Genomic DNA, 19125 nt, shown 5'->3' with positions numbered 1-19125 from the left:
ATTAAAAAACAACACATTTTTACACTTTTGACATTTGTTAGCTTTCAGTAGTTTATCACTTTCGTTTTCCCGAGTGATTTCCTAATAAGTTTCATTTTTCCATACTTCCACCTGAACTTCAATGAATAACTAGGTTGCAAACAGCAGGGAGACATAACTAAGATTTCCATTTTTTGTTTTTAAATTTTGGAAAGCTCTTAAATTTTGCATTAATAATGAGCTACGATGTGAAGCTGCGTGCAGAAATAAAAACCACCTCGAAAATGCCCTTTGCAAACCTTACAAGGCTTGGGATAGAACAGATCATGCCACATTACATACAACGACAGAATCACATCACCCAAATGTCAGAGCGAACCAAGCTTTCAGGATTTCCAAAGCTGGGGCTGAAGACGGAGGTTACACTCCGAAGAAACGGGTCCTAGAGAGAAAGACCAGACAAGGGAGAGAGGCGGGGGTGTCTACTACCCACAAAGTTTGACCATTCGCACTGACCCCGAATACACCGGACCGACTGCTGGAGAGGAGAAGAAGGGGACCGAGGCAACTTTGTCTTTCCTCCTCCTACTGCTGCTGCTGCTCCAGCTTGTCTTCAATGAGGCCACCCCCTCCACAGTTCGGGGATAGGGGATCCTGGGTGTCTCCGACCAGGGCCCCCTCACCTTGGGTTTACCCCCCTGTCCCCAATAGGGTCTCCGCCAGGGTTGGGGAGGCACGTTCGGAAGCGCCGAAGGGGAAGTGCTTCCAAGAAGCCCCGTCGGGGCGGCTGCAAAGGGACCTGCCCTGGACAGAGGCGCTGAGCGCCCTTCGATCCGTAAGGCAGTCATCAATCCATCAATCAATCAATCGATAGCTCGACCGGTGCGGGCTCGACGGGGGGGGCGAGCGCACACTTGGGCTGCGCAGGAGCCCGGCCCCCCCAGGCGCCTCTTCAGGGCGCCCCCCCCAGTCTCGGGGGCGCTCTTAGGGGCTCCCGGACAAGAGTCCGCAGCCCCCGCGCTCCGGGAGGAGTAGTCGCTCGGAGCGGGCACAGCGGCCCCGGGGGGCTCATGGGTGCGGGGCGCCCCCCCACGCCGGCCGCCCCCCGGGCAGCCCCCCCTGCCCGGCTTCCTACCTGTGGCGGGGCTCGCGCGGTGGCTCCTCATGCCGGGCTCGCGCTGCGCTGCTGCTGCCGCTGCCGCCGCTGCCCCTCCGCCGCCGTCCCCACCGCCGCCGCTGTCCCCGCCGCCACCGCCGCCGCCCCGGCCCCCGCGCCCGCTGTCCCCGCTGCGCCCGCCTGTCCCTGCCGCCGCTGCCGCTGGAGGCCCGGACGCGACGAGCTCAGGACGCCGCTGCCGCCATGGCCGTCGTCGCGCCGCGAACTGCATTGTGGGGGGGAGGGCCGGCGGAGGAGGTGAGCGGGGAGGGGGCGGGGCCGGAGGGGGCGGGGCCGACGGGGGCGGGGCCCGGCAGGGGCGGCCCGAGGGCCAGGGCCCGGCGCCAGGGCGCCCCCCAGGGAGGGGGAGGGGAGGGGAGCGGGCGAGAGCCCGGGGGCGCCGAGCGGCGGCGACCCCCTCCTCCCAGAGGAACGCCTCCCCCGGCTGGGACCAAGGAAAGGGCACGCGAACCTCCCCCCCCACTCCAACCCTGGGCGCGAGGACTTCTGTCGGCCCCCCGGAGAGAAATAGAGAGATTTTGTGTGTGTATGTGTGTGTGTGAGGAGTCAGAGACAGAGACAAGAGAGAGAGCGACAGAGAACAAGAAGGAGGAAGGACAGCCCCCCCTCCCCATGGGCACAGGGACCCCGACCTGGCAAGGACTAGGGAACAGGTGCCAGGACCAACCCCCGCCCCAGGGCCTAGACCCCTTCCCAGCAATGGGAGGGAGCGCACGCACGCACCCCTAGGAATGGGGAGGGGGCTCACGCGCGAAACCCTCCTTCGTCTCCCCGCCATCTCGGCTCTTTGCGGGGTGGAGGGGAGCACTGCCCATCAGCCCAGAGACCCGCAGGGAGCGTCCCCCCACCCCAGAGGAAGGGAGCAGGGGCTCGATGCCAGGACACCTGTTAGGCCTCCGCGCTCCCCGGGTAGGGGGGCTGTAGGGTGCCTGAAAGGCAGGGCTGTCTGGGAGAGAGGGGTCGGGCAGACCCCCGCAATGGGGAGGGGAGCGCAGGATGGGGACACCGGCTGGCCAGCTTGCAGTGGCCAAGAGCGCGAGCCTCGAGGAGGGGAAATGACAGGTGCCCGGGGGCTGAGGCTGGGGGGTTGGGGGCAGGGCTGGGGGCCGGGCCGGCGGCACCCACCGGGCTTGGAGTTGTGCAGGGTTGAGGGTCGTCCCAACGCGTCTGGCTCTCCCTCGCCCCACACCCGCAGCCTGCCTGGCTCTGGGTCTAAAGGCTGTTGGTGACTTGTGCAGTCTCCCGCCTCCCCATCCACCTACCGACCGAGACCTAGCCGAGCCGAGCCGGGTCTGGCGATCCGGCCAATGCCGCTGCATCACCCAGTCTCATACCTTGGCCCGGAGCGCTTGGGGACCACTCTCCAAAGCCTGAAAGTCAGGAGGAGAGCTCCGAAGCAATGGTAGATTCTTGAAACTGACAGCTAGAAGGTATCTTGCAGAGCGATGAGGAAAGCAAGGTTCAGGGAGGGTGTTCTGGGATTCCAACTCAAATTCTGGACTCCAAGTTCATCCACTCAGCCACCATGAAAGCTAAAAAAGGCTGTGGGGGAGCATCACCTGCAACCATAGCCAGAGAGATTTCAAAAGCCGGGAACTTGAGGTCAAAAGCTAGCTCTTAGCCACTGGCCACAGTTGGGCAAGCAACCTTGAGTCACACAATCCTTGACTTGTGCACAGCTGGAGGTGAACATCCTCAGAGGAGAGGCTGGGGTTGGTTTACCAGGCTCTCTACTCTAGTTGGTCCGGGGAAGATGGGAAATAGACCTCATCCTAGCTGCCCAAATAAATCCCTTTCCCACTATTGCCAATACAGACTCCATGGTCTTACTCATGGCTTTTACATTAGCCCGCCCTCCCCCTACTACATTGTAAGCTCCTAAAAGGTAGGAAGCATCTGACACTTCTTCATTTCCAAAGGTCTTAAGCTCCCCCCTCCCCCCCCACTGCGACTTGACCTAGGGTGCATTTAAATGTGTGTTAATGATCATGACGACACACCATGAGGCAGGTGGGTTTCTTCGGTGTCCTAGAAGGAAGGCAAGGATCCCCTTCTGCCAAAGAAGAGCGGTAGCTGGTTTAGTGGCTAGGAGCTAGAATGACCGAGTTCAAGTCTCATCTCTGATGTCTATGACTGTGCGTGTAATATAGTTTGGATAATAATGCCTACCTTCTCAACCACAAGTCCAGCTCCTTTAAATGAACTACAAGGCATCGGAACCACCAAGGATATCCGTTTCTTGTTGACAGGGGCAATTTCCAGCCCTTTGCACTGGAGGTACTTAATACGGAATGGAAATGTCTGGTGAGTGTGACTTTAGTGGCAGAGCCAGGCCAGTCATTCCATTTCAGCAAACATTTGGAGGGTTTATAGTCCTGTACCACACAATTTAGCACTTAATTATATTTTGCCTTGCATTGTTCCCTGTTGTTTCATGTGTGTTTGTGCCCTGTTTCTTCTGTCAAAGCTTAGGTTCCCACACCCTTTGAGCTGACCTCCTGAGGGTTGAATTGGACAACAAAGGCCTCAAAGATGGAAGGGGGGCACACCCTGGAGACCTAGGGAATCCCCTGTCTGGCTCCAAGATGTCCCCCTTCCTCCTGAGTGTCCTTTCTCCTTGAGGCTGGGAGGCTCCAAATGCTACCCTATTGTCTGGTTCTCTTTCAAGTGGACAGAGTGCTTGGGCCAGGACTTAAGGAACCTGTAAAACAGTATCACCATTCAGGTGAATTCACCAAGCATTTGCTAAGGGGTATGAAGGGACAAAGGAGCATAGATTTGCAGCTGGAAGGGACCTCGGGTCATCTAGCCTAAGGATGAGGGAAAGAATGCCTAGAGAGATGAAATGGTATGGCCCAGATCACACATTACACATACTCAAACCTGGATTCAAATCCAGATTCTTTGACTCCTTCCAGGTTGTTTCCATGTATGATGACACCCACACACCCACTCTCTAGATAGATAAGTGTAATTTCAAGAAGAAGAGAATGCCACCAGCCAAGGCAGGGGACACCAGGGAAGAGATGGTGATACCTGAGCAGAGTCCTGAAGGGAGGAATTGGCAGATCCTGGGAGGCAAGATGGAGGGGAGTGCAGTCTAGGCATTTGGGACTACTTGTACAAATGCATGGAGGTGGGAGATACAATAACAGTTTTGGGGAGCCACGTAGTAATCTAATTTAGGAGGAATGAGATACAAGAAGAGAAGTATCCTCCATTCCAGAGGGTTGCTCTACAGTCTATTGGTATCCACACTCTGGCAGAGGGAACCATGAAAACATATTGGGTGGATATCTGTGACAAACCTGGTCAGACATTGACAGAGTTTCATAAAATGGGCTGCCCTGCAAGGCTTGTCGGTGGTGTTCTTGGAGGGGCCAGCCACAACAATAAGAGCACAGGGTCACTGGAATATTCTTGTATTTACATATCTGTGTAGTCCCTCTCTGGCAACCACTTCCCCCAAAACAGTGAGTCTTCTCTTATTAATCCATCCTAAGCATCTATTAAGTGCCTACTATATGCCAGTGCCACGTGATGGGGTTACAAGAAAAGGCAGAAAAGCATCCCTGTCATGAAGGAGCTCCCAGTGTAGTCAGGGAGACCCCAAGAAAACAAATGTGTAGACAAGCCATGTGCAAGATAAATCGGAAAGAAACAATAGATGGAAAGCCATAGGATTGAGAGGCTTGGAAAGGGGCATTTGAGCTGGAACTTGATGCGGAGATGAGGAAGGAGACAATGCCAGGCGAGAAGGACAGCCAGTGAAGACGCCTGCTGGCTTCAGCAATTGCAAGTCGTCCAGGGATCCCGGATCCAGGCGTCCATGGCCAGGTAGGAGGCGTGAGAAGACTGAAAAGGTGGGATGGAGGCTAGGTGTTGGATGGCTTTGAATGCCTAATCATGTTCGATCCTGGAGTAGTTAGCGAGTCACTGAGGTTTATTGAATGAGGGGGAGTTTATTGAACAAAGTAAGCCCTTGCTTAAGGTTGAATTGTTAAATCGGTTCTACTCTACACTGTTCTCTTCTCTGGAGTTCCCATTTTGACATTTGGGCCCCGCCGAGCCTCAGCCACGGATCCACCTCCTTCACTCCTGCTGTGCGCAGGAGAAATCATGCAGCTGCTCTGAGTGGGTCTACTGCAAAGGGATGCTTCTATAAGCCCGGTAGACCCTCACTGCTGCGAGGCAATCCTTCTGCACCTCCCTTATCGGCTCCATCTCTCCTTCTCCACCACAGCCACGTTTGACAGTTGAGCGACAGGCAGGCGGATGGGCAACCCTGAAAAGGGCTTCTAGGCAAGCCCTCACACCCAAGGTGCTTAGCAGTGGCCATTTAGTCCCCCCTCCATACATACAGCAAGTGTTTAATGAATGCTTTTTCGTTCATTTTTGGGAACCCTGACTTTCTATCTTAGTATCAATTCCAAGATGGAAGAGTGGCAACAGCTAGGCAAAAAGAGTAAAGCAACTTGCCCAGGGCCACAAAGCTAGGAAGTGTTGGAAGTCAGATTTGAACCCAGGTCCTCCAGACTCCCAGATTGGCACTGTGCCGCCTAGCTTCCCCTTTCCCTCATTTGTCCATCCATTAAATCGATCAAGAAACATTTATTAAGTACTTACTAAATGACAAGTAGGGCCAAGAAAGCAGGTACCCAGCACGAGCCGATCCTTCCTGGGAGGAGCTTGCATTCGAACAGGGAAGACAACAACTACATACATATGTTCTGGCGTTCATTAGGCACTTAATAATTGCTTATTGAATTGATGCCAGCTGTATGGTTTTGGCTTTTGCCTCCGACCCCAATGTGGCAGCTGCCTGTTAGCCTGACTTATTTCATTCCCCCTCTCTGGCCTTGTTCTTTCTCTTGCTTCTCTGATCCTGCTTTTTGTTCACAAGCATTTTTACTCCCTAGCTCCTGAGGGGGCAAAGCAGCCCCTCCTGTCCCTGGCTTAACCAGCTCTTCTTCAGAAAAGATTTCCCTGGCTTGGCTTCGGGTCTACGGACCAAACCTTAGGATTCCAAAGGGCTGGCTTGCCTGGGTCCAGCCCAGAAAGCCAATGCAGGTCCCAAGTCTGGTAACCCGTGGGCCCATTTTAGGTGGTTCTGAGATGTAGCTAGAGAAAAGAGCAGTCCAAAGGGCAAGCAGCAATGCGTGGCGATCTGCTTAGGGAGCAGGGTGCAACGGCGTTGTAGTGGGAAGCATCCTGCGCCTGTAGTCAAAGGACCCGAGCTGAAATCCTGGTGTTTGCCATCTATTATCTAGGTGACCTTCTGTGGGCCTCAGATGATCAGATCATAGATTTAGAGCAACGTTAGAGGTGATTGGGCCTAACCCCTCCACATCATGATTATTTTTTTAAAACCCTTATCTTCTGTCTCAGAATCAATATTGATTCTGAGACAGAAGAACTATCAGGGCTGGGCAATATAGCTTAAATGACTTGCCCAGGCCTAGAGACAGGAGATTCTGGGTTCAAATATGGCCTCAGATACTTCCTAGCTGTGTGACCCTGGGCAAGTCACTTGACTCCCATTGCCTAGCCCTTACCACTCTTCTGCCTTGGAGCCAATACACAGTATTGATTCCAAGATGGAAGGTAAGGGTTAAAAAAAAAATGACTTGCCCAGGGTCTCCTAACTACGAAGAATGTGAAGGCAAACCTCTTCATTTCAAAGATGGGCAAACAAGACAACAAAGGTGAAATGCCTGGTCAAAGGCATCCACATGTAGTAAGTGTCTGAGGTAGGATTTGAACTCAAATAGTCCTGACTCCAAGTTTAGTCCTTTATCCAATATACCTGTTCCTCATCTGAAAAAACAAGGGGGTTGGATGGGGTGAATTCTAAGGTTCCTTCCAGCCCTGAGTCTGCAGAAGGGGAAGGGCTTTCAACAGCAGCTGAGGAGTTTGGATTTTGCCTAAAGTCAGTAAGGAGACACAGAGGGTTTTGAGGAAGGGAGTGACACAGTCAGTCCTGTGGCTTAGGGATCTTGTTTTGGCAGCTGTGAGAAGCCTGGAGCTGGAGAAGCTGCGGAGGAAAGACCAATAAGGAAGCTATTGTAATAGCCCAGGAAAGTGCTAATGAGGGACTAAACTAGGTAGTGGCTGCCTGCACGGATGCAGAGAAGGGGAGAAACTTGAAAGATTTCGAAGACGTTCCCAAGAACCGATGGCTAAATGTTCAGTGTGAGCATTTCCACCCTGGATGGAAATCAGCAAACCCTACAAGTCAGGCCTCAGTGACTATTTCACAGATTGTCCAAATTTAATAAAGATGTTAATTATTCAATTTAGACTTAGAAGTGTGTGGTGCTTAATCCCCTCCTCCCAACCCCCCAAGAGTCCGTTGTTAAATACAGTTCTGCCAGATACTAGAAAGAACCAGCCAGACTTGCCAGCTGATGGGATATGGGAGTCAGGGAGGGGTAAGGCTCAAGGAAGGCGCCAACGTTAAAAACCCGGGTCACCAGAAGAGTGGTGTGCACCCCACAGAAGCAGAGATGTTGGGATGAAGGAAAGATTTAGGAAAGAAGATGCGGAGTTGTTTTACATCGATTGGATTTGAGATGCCTAAAGGACTCTGGCTGCAAATGTCTAATAGGCACTGGGTGATGCTGGACTAGACCCCAGGACCAAGACCGAGGCTGGATCTCGAGATCTGGGAGTCTGGCATAGAGATGATAATTGAATCCATGGCAGCTAGTAAATTCACCAAGAGAGAGAGTGTAAAGAGAAAAGAGGAGAGGGCTAATTGGATGTCTTCAGAGGAAGGCTGGCTGACCAAATGGGTATGCTCTACATAGAAGGGATTCTTATTTATCATCATCATCATATCAATACCTTCTAAAGGTCTTAGAAACCATACTATGTATCAGTTCCAAGGCAGAAGAACAGCAAGGGCTAGGCAATTGGGATTAAGTGACTTGTCCAGGGTCACATAGCTAGAATGTGTCTGAGGCCAGATTTGAACCCAAGACCTTCTGACTCCAGTGAGCCACCTAGCAGGTCCTCAGTAAATATGTATTAAGTGCCTACTGTATATCAGGCCCTATGCTAAGCAGTGGACATGGAAAGAAAAGCAAAAATAGTCCCTTCCCCAGAGGAGCTCCCAGTCTAATATTGGAAGACAACATGTTACACCAACCATGTACAAGCCACCAGCAACACAGATGGAAGGTCATCTCCAAGAGAAGATGCCAAATACCGGTTGGACAAGCTGGTCCCTGAGGACCCTTTCCTGCTCTGCAATCTTGGGATTCAGGAGCTTCCTGGAGGAGACACTGTACTTAACCTTGGTTTCGAATTATTTGTGATGCATGAATAAAGGGCAAGAGTGAATTGGAGCAAAGAGAGGAAGCATGTTTGTGGGTGATGAGGAGCCGTGTCTGTCTGTCATCAAGGAAGATAGATTGAGCTCATTAGTACAGAGAACTGGTCATGCAGGATGGTACAGGGCTCAGTGGATAGAGAGCCAGACCCAGAGATGGAAGGTACTGGGTTCAAATCTGTACTCAGATATTTCCTACCTGGGTGACCCTGGCCAAGTCTTTTAACTCCCATTGCCTAGCCTCTTCTGTCTTGGAACCTATATTCAGTATCGATTCTAAGACAGAAGGTAAGGGTTAAAAAACAAACAAACAAGTATATGGCATTCTTGACCAGAAGTCATATAGGCTTGACTTGGAAGCTTCTCGTAAAGGGGGGAGACCTGCCATTTCCAGCCTTTCTCACTTGGGGACAACTCTAATTGTTAGGATGTTTGTCATCACCTTGAACCTAAATCTATCAATCAATAAGTCAATCAATGAGCATTTATTAATCTCCTACTATGTTGCTCCTGGTTCCACTTTTGGGGCCCAAATAGAATAGATCTTGTCCCTCTTCTACCTGATATTTAGCTTATCGCTACCTCCGTGAGCCTTATCTGGGCTCAACATCCCCAGTTCCTTCAACTAAGGCTTACTGAGGGCCCTCCGCCATCTTGGCTACTCTTCTTTGGATACTCTCTAGCTCAAGGGTTCTTAACCTGGTGGTCCAGAAAATTGTCTTTTTAAAAAAATATTGGATAACTGTCTTTCAGTATCACTGGTTTCCTTTGTAATCCTCGGTATTTCATTTTGTGTGTTTCAAAACACGATCTTCTGAGAAGGTGTCCATAGGCTGTGCCGGGGGTCCATGGCACAAAAAAGAGGGAGAATCAATCAGTGGCTCAGAATTCATTTGAGTATCCTGGGCCTCTGTCAAGGGGAAGTACAGCCAGACTCTCAATAGCCACCCTGAACCCTGGACATCAGACCTCTCCTAAAGCAAACTAAGATTGCATAAGCTTTCTTGGCTGCAGAATCCTTCTGTTGACATAGTGAGTTTACAGTCCACCCAGACCCCTAAATCTTTTATAGGTGAGCTGCTTTCTATCCCACCCCCTGCTTGAGAGGTTGACTTTTGGAATGCATGTGTAAGACGACGTTCATCTGGATTAAGCGTCACCTCGTTAGTGTAAGATCATTGAGATCTTTTTTAGTTATCTTGCAACCATTTGGGCTATATTCTGTACAGACATACTTCTGTATATGCTTGTTGTCTCCCCCATTAGAACGTAAGCAAGCTTCTTGAGGGGAGGATTCTTTCTGCCCTCAGAGATGACCATTTCACCAGTGCCTGGCTGACAATAAACAACGTAATCATTTTAATTTTTTAAGAATTCTTACTGGGGACAGCTAGTTGGCTCAGTGAATTGAGAGCCAGTCCAAGAGATGGGAAGTCCTGATTCAAATTTGGCCTCAGATCCTTCTAGCTGTGTGACCCTGGTCAAGTCACTTAACCCCCAGTGCCTAACCCTTACTGCTCTCCCGCCTTGGAACTGATATGCAATACTGATTCTAAGATGGAAGGTGAGGGTTTTTAAAAAAAAAATCTTTACCTGCCTTAGTATCAATTCTAAAACAGAAGATTAGAAAAGGCTAGGTAATGGAGTTTAAGTGACTTGCCTAAGGTCACACAACTCATAAGTGTCTGAGGCAGGTTCTGAACTCAGTTCTGCTAGATATCAAGCCCAATATACTATCCATTATATTACCTAGTGGAGGGAAACTTGAGACTATTATAGCAGAAAGTCAAGATATAAGTTAATGAACTTGAATTAAAACAATGGTTAGAGCTTTGGGCTTGAAGTCAGAAAGTTATTTTTCAGTCATTTCAGTCTTGTCCCACTCTACATGACCCCATTTGGGGATTTCTTGGCAAAGATACTAGACTATTTTGACCTTTCCTTCTCTGGCTCATTTTATAGATGGGGAACTGAGGCAAACAGGGTTAAGTGACTTGCACAGGGTCACACAACTAGTAAGTATCTGATTTGAACTCAGGAAGTTGAGTTTTTCTCACTGTAGGCCTGGTGCCCTATTCACTGTACCCTGGAATCAGAAAGGCCAGAGTTCAAATTTGGTCTTAGATATTTACTGGTACCCTAGGAAAATCATTTAACCCCTGTTTGTCTCAATTTACTTATCTGTAAAATAGGAAAATAGAGACAATAATAGTACCCATCTCTGCTTAGCTCAGTGTCTGGCACATAGTAAGGGCTATATAAACATTAACTATTATTATAGACTATAAAACTGCAAGAGTCTTTGAGAGAATCTAGCCCAATTTTATCATTTATAGAGAAACTAAGCCCTGGAGGAGACGTGACTTGTAGTAGAGAAGGTCACATAGTAAGGAAACAGCAGAGCCAAGATTCACATCCAGAACCCCTGGCTCCAGAACCAGTGCTTTTGTAGAAATCGATAGGGAGAGATTAACAAGCATAAAAGCCAATTCTAAGGATAGTGCAAAAGGACTTGGAAAGGATATGATGGCTAAACGGGGCCCTACAGCAGAAGGCATTAAAGTGGATTCTTAAGATTTGGTTGATGGAGAAAAGGATGACACCATTAAGAAGAAGAAGAAGAAGAAGAAGAAGAAGAAGAAGAAGAAGAAGAAGAAGAAGAAGAAGAAGAAGAAGAAGAAGAAGAAGAAGAAGAAGAAGAAGAAGAAGAAGAAGAAGAAGAAGAAGAAGAAGAAGAAGAAGAAGAAGAAGAAAAAGAAGAAGAAGAAGAAGAAGAAGAAGAAGAAGAAGAAGAAAAAGAAGAAGAAGGAAGAAGAGGAAGAGGAAGAGGAAGAGGAAGAGGAAGAGGAAGAAGAAGAAGAGGAAGAAGAAGAGGAAGAGGAAGAAGAAGAAGAAGAGAAGAAGAAGAAGAAGAAGAAGAAGAAGAAGAAGAAGAAGAAGAAGAAGAAGAAGAAGAAGAAGAAGAAGAAGAAGAAGAAGAAGAAGAAGAAGAAGAAGAAGAAGAAGAAGAAGAAGAAGAAGAAGAAGAAGAAGAAGAAGAAGAAGAAGAAGAAGAAGAAGAAGAAGAAGAAGAAGAAGAAGAAGAAGAAGAAGAAGAAGAAGAAGAAGAAGAAGAAGAAACAGGGAAGGGAGGTACTTTGGGAGCTAGGATAGAGAGAGGGTATAGTTCTCTGGCTGACAGATGTTGGGTTTGAGTTGGCATCAGAACTTATTCCAGTACTTCAAGAATCTATGATTTCATTATCAAGGGTCTTTAGGTATTTTATGGACTGTCTTGAAGAAAGAGGAATTATTAGCCCTGCTCTCTTTGGCTTCAGAGGGAAGAACAAAGAGAATCTGGGCAAAGTGGCACAGAGGTAAGTGGATTCAGGCTGGCTATGAAGAAGAACCCACCCATTGATGAGTAGAATGGGCTGCCTCTGGAAGAAATAGCCTCTGCCTCCTGAGACTCTGCCAAGTAGGACTAAGTAGAGATGGAATAACCATTTGGCGGGTCTGTTAGAGCTGGGATTCCTCTTTGACATGGGTTGGACTAGATGGTCAATGAGATCCTTTCCATTTCTTATATTCTGTGATTTTGTGTGTTTTCTCTCCAGCCCCCAATTCCAATGCCATTTGCCCCTTACATCTCTGTGAGATGATGATGCACCCTAGCCCTGTCAGTGAACAGTCTTTCCCCTCCCTGCCTAGGGCCCAGGACATCTGTCTTCACCCCAATGTTTAATTTGTGATTCTACTTATTCCTTTTCCTTTGAGCTGATTTGGTGCCTGGATGACTTTTCCTGTTTCATGAATTCCTGCCCAGGGCCCAGGCAAGCCGTGAATCCTCTGCATGGTCCAGAGCTCAGCACCACCCTCTATCCCTTTGCTTCGAGTCCAGCTTGACTAGACTTCTCTAGTGTATGATTGATGCTGTGAAGGGCAGGATGGTATGGGATCAGTCAGTAGACTCCTTGATTTGGCACATTCATTGGCATGGTTGTGGGCAATTCAATTCTATTTCAATTTAGCAATCATTTGTAAAGGACCTATGTTGACAGGCATTGGGAATACAAGGACCAAAAAGGGGGGGAATGCCCTTGTCCTCAAGGAGCTTACTGGGGGGAAACAATGGGTACACAGAGGAGGAAATACAAAATTCATGCAAAATAAATACAAAAGTTTGTTTGTTTGTTTGTTTGTTTTGATGGAAGTACTAACAACTGGAAGAAGTATGATGAGGACAGTGCTTTTAAAATCCTGAAAGTTTGCTGACCCTGGGAACTGTTCTTCCTTTGGTCTCTGGTCTTATACTCCCCCAGCTGGCATTTCCTGGGTTTGACTAGCCAAACCTCCTGCTGTACCCCTCCAACCAGCAACCCTCAAAGCCTGCCAGAAACTTGGTGTGGCCCAACCTAATCCCATGTGTCTAGAGTCTAGTCTTTGGTAAGGATATTTACATCTAGCTGGAGAGCCAGAGAATATACACATGTGAAAAGTTTAACAATAAAGGTTTATATAGGTGTTCAAATCAATCTTAAATAATAGATATCACAGGACAATTCAATCCAAAAAATATTTATTGAATTGGAGGTTTGGGGGTGAGATGGGAGGGGAAGATGCAATAAAAGAAGCTAGAACCTACCCTGCCCTTGAGGACCTTACAGTCTGGGAAAGGAGATAAACAGCTATACAGAAATAACCAAAATGCCGAATAGAATTTAAGTGCATGAAAAGCAAAAAACAGGCTCCAAGTAGTACATTTCTCAGTGTGGAAGCCAGAGTTTTCATGGAAGAGGTGGTATTTGAGTTAGATTTTGTGTAGAATTTCAGCAGGTAGCAAAATGTGAGTAGCATTTCTCTTCTTTTTCTTTTTTTAATTGTATTTTCCCCAATTAGCTGTAGAAAAATTTTAACATTTGTTTTCAGACATTTCATGATCCATATTCTCTCTCCCCTCCCACTTCCCTGAGATGATAAATAATCCGATATAGGTTATATATACAATACATCATATTAGTCATGTTGTGAGAGACGACATATATCACACATATGAGAAAACAATTTCACTAACAGAGAGGAAAATGGTCTGCTTCGATCTGCTTTCAGGTCCCATCTGTGCTTTCTTTAGGGATAGCCTTTTTCATCTTGAGTCATTGGGAGTTGTCTTGAGTCATTACACTCTAGAGAAGTCCTTCACAGTTGATCATCATGCAATGTTTCTGTTACTGTATACAGTGTTTTCCTGGTTCTGCTCACTTCACTCTGCATCACTTCATGCAAGTCTTTCCAAGTTTTTCTGAAACCACCCTGCTCATCATTTCCGATTACACAATAGTATTCCATCGCAATCATATACCGCAACTTGTTTAACCATCACACAATTGATGGACTGTTTCCAATTCTTTGCCACTACCCAAAGATCTACTATAAATATTTTTGAACAGATAGATTTTCCCCTCCAGCCCCCCCTTTCTTTTATCTTCTTGGGAAACAGACCTAGTAGTAGTAGTATTGCTGGGTTAAAAGGGATGTACAGTTTTACAGCCCTTTGACCACAGGTCCAAATTGCTCTCCAGAACCACTCCACCAAATGTGTATTAGTGTCCCAATTTCCATGTGGACGGCATTTCAAGTATAGGGGATAGAGTGGACAAAAGGACAAGGTTAGAAAGCCTGGGACATATTTCAAGGTTAGTTTGGCTAGAGAATGAAGGGAAAAAAGGAGTAGCCTGAAACAAGCCCATCAAAGGAATGTAGTCGGGCCTTAAATATCAGGTTGCTGTAGGGAGGTGGGCAGTGGGAAATGACTAATGTTTTGAGCATTGAAGAACATTAACCTAGCAGTAGTAGTGTGCGGAGTGAGTTGAACAGGGAGGAGAGCATTTCAATAGTACGATGACACACGAGAATTGAAATGGTGTCAGATGTTGCTTAGGACTTGCAGTTGCTAAAAGAGGTAAGTGATTGTGTGTGGCAGGCAAGGAAGGAGGTACTTGATCAGTCACCAAATGAGTTTCATAGAAGACAATTCTAATAAGAAGTAAGAGTGGAAAGAAAGAGCTAACTTCCTAACTTTCCTGGAGGAGGAGGGTCAAGAGAAGCAGGGTATACTGCAGCCAGCTTGAACTATCTTCCAAGAAGATTGTGCAATCTTCAGTGTGAGCATTTATGCCTTTGTAATTGGCAAAGACTAAATTGGGGTTTGATTTATTGCTTTGGTGATTGATTGGATTTAAGAAAGTGATGGAGAAAATGTTAATAATGTAGATTGAATTGAAAAGTATATCATTCTGGGGCAGCTAGGTGGCACAGTGGATAGAGCACCAGGCTTATAATCAGGAGGCCCTGGGTTCCAAATCTGGCCAGGGGGGCTGCCTAGTCATGTGACCCTGGGGAAGACATTTAACCTTAATTGCTTAGCCCTTGCCACTTCTCTGTCTTAGAACTGATACTAAGATAGAAGGTAAGAGATTTTTCAAAAAATGTATCATGCTTACATTTCTTCTTTTTTTTTTTTCTCCAGACAGCTGGTTATTAAACATTTACTATAACATCCTTGTAAGAGGTGGCATTTGATCTGGATCTTGGAGAATGGATAGAACTTAGATGGATGAAGAAGAATGGAAAAAGCATTTAAGGTGAGTAGAAAACCAACCTTCCTAGTCCTTCCCCTTTTGACTTTAAGAAGTCATATAGTATAGTAAGTGAATGCTGGACTTGTAGTCAAAAAGGTCAAAGTTCCAATTCTGCCCCTGATACTTACTAACTGTGTAATCATAGGAAATTCAGTCATCCAACCTCTTTGAGCCTCAGTTCCCTCATATGTAAAATGGTAGATTTGGACTGGAAGATCTCCTTCTTCCTTATTTCTTGGACTTAATTAGTTGTGGTAGCATGATGTGGTAGCCAATCCCTTCCCCCTAATTCCATCTAAGACACTCTAACCTCTGCTCTGGTCAGTCCACGTTCTGGAGTATTGTATTCCATTCTGGGTGACATTAATCAGCTGGCCAGTATCCAGAAGAGTACAACCAGGATTGTGAAAGGTCTTGAGTCCATGTCATATAAGAAGTGGTTGAAAGACCTAGGAATGGAGCAGCTCGGCCCAGGCCTGGAGTCAGGAGGATCTGGGTTCAAATCTGACCTCAGACACTTCTTAGCTGCGTGACCCTTGGCCCGTAACTTAACCCCAATTGCCAACCTCTTAGAATTGATACTAAGACAGAAGGTAAAGGTTAAAAAAACCAAACTATCCCACAGTGGAATGGGCTGCCTGGAAGGGTGATCAGTTCCCACTTCTTGAATGTCTTCAAGCAGAGATTGACTGACTACTTGTCAAGTATTTCATGAAGCCAACTGGTCTAATCAAGGATTAAACATGGGGTCCCTTTATTAGACCTGAACTCAAATCAGTACTTAGCACCATGCCTACTACATAGTAAGTACTTAATAAGTACTCATTGACTGACAGATGTGGGGTGCTACACTGAGGTAATTATATAGCGAAAACTGTTTTTTCCTTAGGGGTTTGCGTTTATACCCCTGCTTTCTGTCTTAGTGACAACTCTAAGGCAGTAAAACAAGGAGGATTAGGCAAATATCATTAAGTGACTTGCCCAGGGTCACACAGTAGGAAGTGTCTGAGGTCAAATTTGAACCCAGGACCTCCTGTCTTCAGACCCAGTGCATTATCCACTGAGCCACCTAGCTGCTCCTGCCTTAGGTGTTTTATGTTCTTGTTTGTATCTTATGACTCAGACCCCCAAGGAATGGTCCTGGGTTCGGGGTTCATATAGACTGGCTTATAGCTTGGAGGGATCACTCTATCCCAAGTTTCCTTCCCCAAATTTCCCTTGGAAACTCAGGGCATAGCTCATGCCTAGGTCTCTATAGATATGGGGAAATATAGTACTCATTTTTAATACAAGCACTCAAGCTGACTATGTATTGGATAGAAGAGAACTGGCCCGGATTTCTATCCTCAGAAAGAATGTAAAAGCCACAAAAGAACCGGTAAGCAATCAAGATAATTCTCCTCTTGGGTGGGTTCTACTTTCCCCAAGAGACCCATATAATTCTCCAGAACTGTAATAGGCCCCTGCATTTGAGATTCCCCCAAAGAGAAATATGCTCAGGTTTGCTAAAGGCAACCTGAGGTTGCAGGTCCTGTTGCAGGTCCTACTCCTATCATTCTCCAGATTTACAGGGCTTCTCGAAGGTTAAGATCAAAAAGAATTTGTGGTTGAGGATACCGGAGTATCCATTCCCTTCCAGGTGGACCTGCAGAGTCCAAATAGCTCACAATAGGAGTATCGGAGGGCAGGTCCAAGTCCGCTCCTCTGTACCATGGTTCAGACCTTTGCTCTTCCTCAAGCTCCGAGCCACCCAGAGATCTGACTTCTTTGCTCCCAGAACCTTGATTGAGCAACTTGAGTGTATCTAATAAAAAATGTCCACTCGCTTCCTGGGACCATCCTAAACTTTTCTAAGCTGATTGAAAGGCAGCCCAGAGCTGGAAATGATTCGTCCAATCTCGAAGGAGATGCTGGTTCCATCTCCTACACCCCACCCCATGAACACGTGCATTTACTATAAATACTAGCACTATAATTTGGGTTCCTTGCTGACAGATGCAGTTGAAGCTACCTACAAACTGGTTTCCTGAAGAAATGCACAGGAATAGATTCTCCATCAAGGACACCCCCCAAAAGAGATTGGTCTTGATGAAAACCTCCCAGAATTTTGACTAACCACCTTCCTCAACAAAGATTGAGAGATATGAACTAGGAGACCCACCATCATTATCTACCAACCTTGTGATCTTTATGGGTATCCGGGAGTAGCAAAGAAGTCCTGGGAGCCAGCAATCCTGGCTTCTAGTCTTACTCTGCCATTAATTACTCCCTGTGTAATGCTGGGTAAATTACTTCTAGCCCAACTCCATTTTCTCCATCTGGGAAATCTGAGGATTGACCTGGTTGACCTGGATGATGGCTTCCAGAGCTAACATTCAGTGATATCCCTGCATCTTACCATTCTTACTACTCAAATGAGCTCATCTATGTTGCATATTTTGTAAACCTGAAAGCCCTATGTGAATGCTAGCTATTATCCTTCTCTTTAAGCTGCTTTCTACTTATTATGTAATTATATATATACATATACATTATTATATAATTATATATAGACATATATATCATTTCCCAACTAAATGATGATAATAATAGATGGCATTTATGCTACCTTATACATATATATATATATATATATATATTATTCCATTTGATCTTCTTGTGAGGTAGGTATTACTATTATCTCCATTTTAAAATTTAAAAGAAAACAGAATTTTTTTAAAATTTCCCTCCCTCCCCTCCACCCATCCTGCAGTCGACACGCAATTTCATTGGGTATTACTTGTGTCCTTGATCAGAACTTATTTCAATGATGTAAGAAAACAGAATTTGAAAGAGACTACATGCCTTGCCCACAGTCACACAATAAATAAATGTTCGGGGCAAGGCTTGGACCCAAGTCTGTTTGACTCTAGGTACAATGCTTCCATCAACAACAAACTTGGTTTCATCTTAGTGATTGCCTTTCCCATTCCATCTTGTGACTCTCAGTGGAGATTTGACTCCTTTCTGATGCCACATCCTCATTGGCCTCCCTTTCCAGCACTGACTACACTTTTACACATTTTCTCCCGACTTACTGGTTGAGATGGGAGTTGGAACACTCTTCACTTCCCAGTTCTCCTTCTATGGCCATCATCCATTAACCTCTCCTCCCATTCACTCAATATTTACCACCTAATCAAAATTCTGGTTGTTGTGGAATCATTTAAGCCATGTCTGACTCCCCATTTGAGGTTTCCTTGGCAAAGATACTGGAGTGGCTTGCTATTTCCTTCTCTGGCTCATTTTTATAGATGAGGAACTGAGGCCAACAGGGTTAAGTGACTTGCCCACAGTCACACAGAGAGGAAACATCAAAATTATGGTAGTTTTGTCCATTGACCTCCAGGACATCCCTGTCCTTCTTCATTGAGTTCAGTGCCTGGCTCACAATCTCTCCTCCTTAACTTCTCCCCTCGTATTAGAGACCTTCACAGACATAGCTTTGCTCCTTAAAATGTCCTAACCTCATAATGCCTCAGTTTACTCATTTTCCATGGCCTACCCCTCTGACCTACCTCATCTACAATCAGGGAATGGTCATACCACTGATCTTGCACTTTCCTGTTTATGAACTTGGCCATTTTTCTACTGTTTATAATCTCTTTTAATTCTACCTCTCCCTTTGCCTTGAAGCTCTAAACCCTATAACCTCTAATCTCTTCTTGAGCCATCACCCTTTGAATGGCTATATCCTTTTCTCCCTTTCCCCACTGTGATCCCTTGGTGAACCAGTTCAACTGTATACAGCCTTCTTTGTTCCTGTCCCTTATCTCATTGCTGGTCTTGCCCTGCCAAGCCTCAGCCTTGAATCACCTCTAACATCTGCTGCCTCTACTCCTACACACATCCTATAGAATGAAGCCAGAGAAAGTCACAAAACCATGTCGACTGTGTCCACTACAAATTTATGTTACACAACCTCAACCGGGCCCTCACTGCTGCAAGGCAATGCTTTTAAACTCCCAGATTAACTCAAT

At 46.6% G+C, this 19125-nt stretch overlaps 1 protein-coding gene and 1 long non-coding RNA gene across 9 annotated transcripts in view; one reads left to right on the top strand and one right to left on the bottom strand.

The window, feature by feature from the left end:
* The window catches only part of TUT4 (terminal uridylyl transferase 4), a 74857-nt gene extending 73585 nt beyond the window's left edge, over positions 1-1272 (bottom strand). For 7 of the 8 annotated variants that reach the window (XR_008916039.1, XM_056815124.1, XM_056815128.1 and 4 more), the window contains exon 1: positions 1115-1271. The gene's annotated coding sequence lies outside the window, so the exon portion shown is untranslated. Of the gene's footprint in view, positions 1-1114 lie in introns of all 8 variants that reach the window. The other variant, XM_056815126.1, reaches the window with a different exon arrangement.
* Positions 1273-1498: 226 nt separating this feature from the next.
* On the top strand, positions 1499-17570 carry LOC130457053 (uncharacterized). The gene is made up of 3 exons (XR_008916038.1): positions 1499-3460; positions 14995-15109; positions 17102-17570. It is a non-coding gene; the product is annotated as an uncharacterized LOC130457053 (long non-coding RNA).
* Positions 17571-19125: the final 1555 nt, after the last annotated feature.

The sequence above is a fragment of the Monodelphis domestica genome, chromosome 2 (genome assembly GCF_027887165.1).
Source record: "Monodelphis domestica isolate mMonDom1 chromosome 2, mMonDom1.pri, whole genome shotgun sequence".
In the NCBI taxonomy this organism is placed as follows: Eukaryota; Metazoa; Chordata; class Mammalia; order Didelphimorphia; family Didelphidae; genus Monodelphis; species Monodelphis domestica.
Note: the sequence above shows the minus strand (reverse complement) of the source record. Positions and strands in the feature narration are given on the sequence as shown.